Source organism: Arachis ipaensis, chromosome B5, assembly GCF_059453495.1.
Source record: "Arachis ipaensis isolate K30076 ecotype BB chromosome B5, ASM5945349v1, whole genome shotgun sequence".
NCBI lineage: Eukaryota > Viridiplantae > Streptophyta > Magnoliopsida > Fabales > Fabaceae > Arachis > Arachis ipaensis.
This window is the reverse complement of record NC_142440.1, coordinates 32,397,495-32,406,356: the sequence shown is the minus strand read 5'-3', so window position 1 is coordinate 32,406,356 and position 8,862 is coordinate 32,397,495. Positions and strand designations below refer to the sequence as shown.

At 31.9% G+C, this 8,862-nt stretch overlaps 1 long non-coding RNA gene across 1 annotated transcript; it reads left to right on the top strand.

The window, feature by feature from the left end:
• Positions 1-3,143: 3,143 nt before the first annotated feature.
• Positions 3,144-5,510, top strand: LOC148563778 (uncharacterized). The gene is made up of 2 exons (XR_015883613.1): positions 3,144-3,668; positions 3,925-5,510. It is a non-coding gene; the product is annotated as an uncharacterized LOC148563778 (long non-coding RNA).
• The last annotated feature ends 3,352 nt before the right edge of the window (positions 5,511-8,862 follow it).

Sequence of the window (8,862 nt, the reverse complement as noted above, 5' to 3'; positions counted from 1 at the left end):
TTTACACCAAACCTATTAATTGCTTTCTTTACTCTCTTGTTTATGTTTTATGCTATTTCAACCATCAACAACATTTTTCTGCTTGCCTGACTAAGCCAATTAGATAACCATTGTTGCTTAGTCCAGCAATCCTCGTGGGATCGACCATCACTCACCTGAGATATTACTTGGATGACCCGGTGCACTTGCCGGTTAAGTTGTGGACACTACTCTGTTCTACACACCAGTTGCGACTTGCATCTGAAAAACAACAACATATGGTATGAGAACCAGAGGTTCTCAGTATGGTAACGGTGCCCAATAGATAAGATATAAGGTTCCGAGAAGCCAAAGGCAATCCTAGAACTTCCACATGCATAAGAATCAAACTTACCAAAATATATAATTTTAAACCATCAATAGGGTAATCTAACTTAGGGAATTTCTAACTAATACTAGCCATCGTTGTCCCGCAGCCTTCACCAACCTATCCTCCATGTGATCCTATCGCCGTCGCCTATTGAGCCTCCTCAAACCCAGAAGAAACCACAAGTAAATGCAAACAAGTAAAGCACAAGTAATTACACATATATAGCAAGTAAGCATGTGATTCATTTAGGCATAATGAAGTTAAGCAAAGCTAACAAGCATATAGAAGATATATATGATGAATGCCTGTCCTATTTGGCTTGTGATATCACTTGTCGGTTCAACATTCCAACCCGAGACATCCTTTAGGATGTCTCCTTTCTGTCACATCCTGGGATATAGTTCTCGGCTCACTTTGTGCACCCAGGGATATAGTTCCATGCTCACTATCGTTCCTGGGATATAGTGCTCGACCCACTTTCATGCGCATCCCAAGGATATAGTACCCTGCTCACTCTTAATCCAGGGATACAGTGTCCGGCTCACTCTTGCGGCAAAGAAGGTTAAGCGAGCAGGATACTACCTCAGCCCTCACATTTGAACGTAGGAAGGAGACAGTCACAGCTCCTATGCCGGCACCACTACCTCGACAAGCGGGATTCACCACTGTCCTTGCCCAAGGCGCATAGCGACTTACCAACAACAACAATATCATGACTCATCATTCAGTGATTCACTGCTTGCACTCAGCAGATTCATCAACCTCAATCTTTAACAATTTCTCATCAACTTTCATTATCTCAACTCATCATAATCATTCACAATTCTCAAGTTCTCTCAAGTTCATAAACCATATAAATACCCTGGGATATAGTGCCCAGCTCACTTTCAATACTGAGATATAGTGTCCGGATCACTTCTTTTATTCACCTTCATCCTCATAATTCGTCATTCACATTTTATTTCTCAATTAGCACCAGCATTACACTTCGCCATCTCACTCAAGTTATCCCATCTTCAGTACTTCCCAAACCTAAGTCACCGTCTTTAGACTAATAACAGAGAAAACCTATTTTTATTTATCCAAAACACACTGTCACTCGTCCCAAAGCCCAAATACTAGCTAGGGGAGTCTTAAACAACAACTGCGGAGGTTTAGAAAGCTAGAGGAGTGCTTTAAAGCACAAAACAAAGTTTCAACAAAATAGGGGCCATGCGTACGCATGTCCCGTCCATATACACACGTTTGTAAAATTTGACAAACTCGCGTACACAACCCCTGGTCCACGTATGCGAGTTTCTTGGCAGAGAACAATCTCCGCATCATGTGGCCATGTCCGTGTACGCATGTCTCAAAACTCTTTGAAAAGTTGTTTGCTGCAGAATTCAGATTTTTTGTAACAAACTTCAAACACACATAACTTTTTCATTTTAAAATATTTTTTTATCTGTTCTTTGAACGTTTTAAACCTCTCGGATCCAATTTCATTTAAATCAAGTTTTATCAAAATTGAGAGTCCGGAATTCAAGGTATGGCTCTTTTATCAAAACTTGCAAAATTCTCTAGTTTTCCAAAACTCCAAACCAAATCAATCACACCAAACCAAAACTCAATATCGCTACAAGAAAATGAAGCATTTGTAATAAAAATTTCGTATCAATTTTTAAATTGTTACAAATTGTTGTTCTTTTGTAACAAAAATTAGTTATAGTTACAAAATAAGAATGTTTTGTAACAACATAATAATTTGTTATAAAACGTTTTAATATTTTGTAACAACATGATTTCTTTTGTTACAAATTGCGTTAGTTTTTGTAACGAAATAGTATTTTGTTGCAAAAATTTATAATGTTTTGTAACAAAAAAATTAAATTATTGCAAAAGTTCAAAATATTTTGTAACAAAAAATTAATTTATCACAAAATTCAATAGTAAAAGATTTTTTTGTAACTAAAAAAGATTTTGTCACAAAATTTAAAAATTTTTTATAACTAAAAAAAATTTTGTTTCGAGATGTTACAATTTTTAGTGTTAAAAAAACTTATTTATATAATTTTTTGCATGGTAATTTTTTTCAAAACTTTAGTTTTTCAAAAATATTGGTTTTCATAATTAATTATTTTTTATAAAATATTAAAAATTAAATTATTAATTTTAAAAAATTATAAAAATTATTTTTTAATTTTTTAAAAAAATTAATATATCTAATATCTATTAGGGATCAACTATGAATTCTCATTAGAAATTAATTTTTCAAATAAAAAAATTTAACAATAAAATATTAAAAAATTAAAAATTAAAAAATACTATAACCTACCTTATCACATGCATTATAAATCTCTGACCTTTTAAAAATTTAATTATAAAAAATAATTTTATAAATTTAAGGATTATTATTTTTTAAAATCAATTCCAATAACAAAATTTAAATTTTATTTATATCAAATTAAATTTAATTAATAACGGTTTATAAGTAATCTTTTTAATAATAATAAAATAGTGTATAATTTAAAATTTAAATAATTAGAGGATAGAATTAAATTTAAATTTAAGTGTCCTAATTTTTACTAAAATTTTAAAATTATTCTTATTTTATTTGATCAAAACTTTATATTTTAAAAATTATTTTATTAAAATAATTAAATCAAATTTTAATAATTTAAATTAATTAAAATCCTTCTATAATTTTTAAAATAATGAAACATTTTGAATATTTAATTTTTTATACTACTTTTATCTATTTTTTTTAACTTTAATCTTAATCCTAATTGAATCTAATCCTAGCCCAGACATTTCTTCTTCCGAGCTGCACACACACACGAAATAAGAAAGAAACAAAGGGAAGAGAGAAGAGGGAAGAGAGTGGGCTACGACGGAAGGAAGAAGAGAAGAGGGGAGAGGACTGTCCCGCGCCGGCGTCGCGCCTCACCGTCCGTGAAGCCACGCGTTTTCGTCTCACCGCTGCCGAATGCGTGTTGTCGTCCCAGCGTGGCCGTCGAGGAGAGAGAGAGAAAGAGCGCAAGCACGAGGAGGAGGGAGCTGCCGTCACGTCCCGTTCCATCGTCGTTGTGGAGGTCCGCGTCGCCATCATCACCGCGAGCTGCCACTGCATGTGCCGTCACTGCCGCTGAAGGTCCGTTGCCGTCGCCGTTCGTTCCAGCCACTATCGCTGCCGTTGGTTCCTCCATTTTGCGCATTGTGACTCCTGTCGCTGCCAGATCTATCACTGCCATCGGAGAGGACCAGAACGCGATGAGGAGAAGGAGTTGGTTTCTGCCGTCGCCGGGAGACGGAACCATCATCTAGTTGGTGCCTGGAGGTGAGCTTCCTTCGGCCATATTCTTTATTTTTTCAATTTCATTACTGTAAATCATCACTATGCCTTTAATTTTTTTATGAAAGTTGAATTTGTTGCTGAAATGATGACTGAGCTAAATTTTTTTCTTGTTGTAAATCATATTTTATTTAGCACAACTATTTTAGAGTTTTGTGTGATACTCAGATCATAAGTAGTCATGTAAACAGTTACTATTCTGTCCATATACTTAATTGTTCTATTATATATGTTGTGGCAGGAGGAAACTTTTCCTGCTAAAAATGCAAAGTTAGTGAAGGTCACAAAAGCAAAGAAGAATGAGATTGCACCTATTAGTCTACCTAATAAAAAACTCAAACTGAATATAGGAGAAGGAGCAATCAACGTAATTGTAATCTATCACCGTCTTCTTTCCATATGCAATTCAGTTATAGTGGTTCATTCTAATTTTGAAAGCTATATAGTATGTCACTCTGAATTTCTGTGTGTATAATTATGGTAGTTTATTAAGCGAGCAACAAATGCATTCATGCCTATATGGAAACCTTTTTTTATTTTCATTTATTATACTGATATTAATATTACTTAATCAGTAATAAATTATTATTTTATACCCCAATTTTTTGACAAATTAGGATTGTATAGATTGTTGAATCTGTTTTTCTGGATTGGTGTTTTTCTTCTATCGACCTCTGTTTTTCGTGTTGCTAAAGTATCATACTTTAGCTACTCCAATTTTGTCCCAGTCGAAGATGCTGTTCACTATTGTTGACACTGTTATTTCTGGCTTTGTTTTCGATTCTTATGAATTGGATTGGAATGGTTGGATGATTCAAATAGATTATTAGAGTTGAAAAATCTGAAAGACAATAAAAATTAATTAGTAATAATGCTCGACTAAGTGTCTTGTTTAGAATATGCAAGTACAGATTTCAAGTACCAATATGCACATACCTGGTTTTGCCAATTGGATAAGTCTATTCACTATGTTAATCAAGTTAATATCATCAAAGATTTCCTTAATTCATCACTTTTTTTACTTAAGTATTGATTTCTAACTATGTACTATCTTCCAGCTTGGCCTGCTAAATTTGACTGAATCTAAATTAAATAAAACTTATTTTGTTAAGCATTTGTGTGTTTAGAATTTTTTGAAATATTAATGGTACTTCTAGATAATGCTTCTTCAGGATGGCCGGGTTCATGCCCTTTACTCAACCCCATCGATATACACCGATGCGAAACATGCTGCTAATGAGGCCTGGCCAATCAAGACTAAAGACTACTTTCCATGAGTCCGAATGCAAATAATTCAATGAATAAGCTGTCAACTTAAAAATCATTCCTTCCAACTTGTTGTTTGATATTTGTGCCATGAATGTGTTAGGTATGCCGACATGGAAAATGGGCTATTGGACGGGGTATTTTACATGTAGGCCAGCTATCAAACGCTATGTTAGATTCTCAAGTGGCTACTACTTAGTAATCCTTGCAAGTACTTACTATTATTGTTAGGATTTGGTTAGATTTTAGCTACTTTGAAGAAATTTATCAAATTCAAAAGTTCACCCAAATATTCTATCCAAATGTCTTCATTCAAATGTATATTAGAATCTTATTAGAATTCAGAACTCTAATTAATTGCTTAGATGCTATTGGTTTAGAGTTTTGTTTTGATAAATGAGAGTTTAGCACCTCTCTGTAATTAAAAGTATAATAAGACTCATTGATACTTGCTGCTTATACTGTACAATCTACAATTATGAGAAAAGTCAACCATATTGGATTGTTTCAAAGGATCACTTGTTGCTATTTTAAGTTTATGCATAATTTGCATAATTTGCTGCTTTGGAATTTTCTCTTTTCAGGTTTGAATTTTTATTAGGATAATTGTTGTAATGTTCTTATTTTGTGTTTTGACATAAACCGTATTATGAAACTTTATGAGTGTAAAAGCATAAAAAAAAGTCAAGTATATTTGTTATGAGGATTTTGGTAAAATTGTGTTTTGTAGTGATTGTTTGTCAATTGATACTTATGTAAATTTAATGAATTGAATTATGATTAATTAGCCCGAGTTTATATATTGAATTATTAATTCTTGATAATTTACATTCTTGATTGGCTAGTGTTAAACTTTGAGAATAGATTCTTAAAGAATTAGTTAATTTTAACTTGTAAGTTCTAAATTTTTACTCTAATGAAGATAGTGCTATGTGTTGTTTTTTAATTTTGGTTTTCATTGTTCATATTTGTAGGGGTACAAAATTGATGCCATCTTGACTGAAATATGCTAGAAGATACAAGAATTATTCCGATATGATACAATTTTATGTTAGAAAAAAGTTGTGTTTAGTTGAATTTCTAGAACTTATTTTATTGTAAAAGAATCTTAATGACATGTAAGATATTCTAATTATCTATATGATTATATATTATATAAATGTTAAGTTAGTGTGTTTTAAAAATTAATTGATATATTAATTATTTAATTAAATATTTTAAAATGAACTTTTTATTTTTGTAACTAAGAATAAAAAATGTTATAAAAGTAAGTAGTATTTTGTAACAAAATATTATGACACATTTAAATTGTTACGAAAAATATTTTAAAGGTCAAAATTGTTATCATTTTTGTAACGACTTCTAGTTTTTTGTATGAGAAAAATTTATTATAAAATATTACTTTAAATTGTAACAATTTCATTTTTTGTTACAAAAACTGTTTATAATGGGACATACTGTAACGGCCCTTTTTTGTTACAAAATCCTTTTGTTTTAAAATTTTGATTTTTGTGTAATAATTTTTTTCGTTACAAATATTACTTTTTCTTGTAGTATCACACACTACTACACTATCAATTTAATCCTCAATTACTTCCAATCCTTCCAACATTTAAATAATTCCACTTTCTTATCCATTCAATCACCTATACTCATAATTCATCATCAAAACTAATAATTATCATCACATCATCATCATCCTCAATATTCATAATCAAAACTCATAATCAACATCACATCACATCATCAACACTCATCATCAAAACTCATACTCAACATCAATAGTCATCATACATTCATCATAATCATAACCCAACTCATTCAACCTTTATCCTAATTCATATACCACACATATCCAAGACTCTATCATCATCATCATACAACTCATTATCAAACATAAAATTCACATACAATTAATCATAAACCTGAATCATTCAATCTTATCTTAAAAGCCACTAGCCTAAGTTGTCCACAACATTACATATTAACTAAAGAAAACCAAAATCATACCTTGACCAATTCACACATAAGCACAAAATCACCAAAACGATCTCTTCCTCAAGCTTTACAAGTCTCCAACAAAAATCCACAATTACCAGTGACCAAGTCCAAATTAGCAAGCACTCCAATTTGTCAAATCAACTCCATACAACATCAATTCAATTTATATCCATAAAAATTGTCACAATTCAATCCTAGGGTTCACATATATGACAAAACACAAGGGTAAAGAGGTGTCTTACCTTACCCAATGGTGATTTGGACAAAAACCAATAATAGCCAAATGCTAGATCACTCCTAAACAACTAAAATCACAAAATCTACTCAATAACTAAACCCAAATTTTCGAAATTGTTAGGGCAAAGAACTAGACAAAAAATTGAAAGTTTTTTATCACTTTGTTCGGATGAAAACGAAGAGCTTGGTGAGAGTTTTGCGTGGCTGTAAACAGCACGCAAATCAAAGCTCCATAGTTCAAGATATTATCAAATTAAGAGGATGGTAAATAGTGTAACCCTCTTCTCTTCTCTCTTCTTCTTCACCATTCCTCTCTCACTCAGCAAGAAAATGAGCTGAAATGCTCATTAATGGGGTATTTATATGTTGGGTCTGGACTAACTTGGGCCTGGTCTAACTGTTTTAGCTCGTTGACCCAATTTTTGGTAAAAATCTTTAAAATTAGCGTCTGATTTTTAACTCTAATTTATTTTTATCTTTCCAAATTAATAAATTCAATTTTCTAATTTTATTTACTCATACGCAGTATCAAAGAGACTTAAGCTGGTACTACTGGCTAGATTACCGATATGCATTTTTCTGCAGAAAGTTATATTTTTTCGTTCGGAAAAACTCACTGAATCTGAATTTTATCTTTACATTCTAATTAATATTTCTAAATTTTTCCTATTCCGGATAATTAAATTATTATTTTATTTATCTAAATGATTAATTAAATTCCGATTCTTACACATATAGAGACTTTTGCAATTTACAAACCAAACCTGGTTGTGACACAGCCAAACTGGGTGGTATCTTCATATAAACTTCCTTGTCCAAATCTCTGTGAAGGAAGTCAGTACTGACGTTCAGCCGTTCAGGTGTTTCAAATGTCATTTCTTTGCCGTTGCTAATGCTAACATTACTCGTAGAGTAGTCATTTTGACATCTGGACTAAAAGTATCACCATGATTCACTCCTTGCACTTGACTGAATCCTTTTGCAACTAGTCTGGCTTTGTACTTTTCTATAGTGCCATCGAGATTGAATTTTACCCAAAAAATTTCATTTGCAATCTACAACCTTCTTGCCTTTGAGAGTTCAGTGAGACACCAAATTTTGATCTAGAACTACCAATTCAGCTTATATTACCTCAACATTAAACTAATAAAAAAAATAATTTAGATAACAGTCGTGCAGCCACGGTCCTGTCGGCACCAATTCTCTGTCCTCCTATTACACAGTCTACTCTATTTTAGCTTTTAGATATTGATTTTTTTATCACTATAATTGACTAATTGTTGATTAATTGTTGTTAGTTAATCTGTAAACTTTACTGTCAAAAATACAAATGAGTTGGCTAATTTGGGATTAGAAATGTTAACTCAACTATAAAAAGCAATTCTTATTAAGTATAGTTTGACATGTTTATATGCATCAATGCATTTACAGGTGGAAGTTATTCGGAAAAATGAATTGTATGAGAACATGAAAGTGGAAGCTGACAAATGTTTAGCCCACGTTGAGAGAGTCGCCAATGAGAAGGCTGAATTTGAAGCGCAAATCTATACAAAAGGTAACTTTTTACTTCTTTGCATTTGTTTTATGGTAATCTCTGTAGTCAGTTGAAAGTTTTGTTTTTGATTGCATAGTATGATCAGCATTGTGTCACTCAAGAATAATTGGTGATCATTGT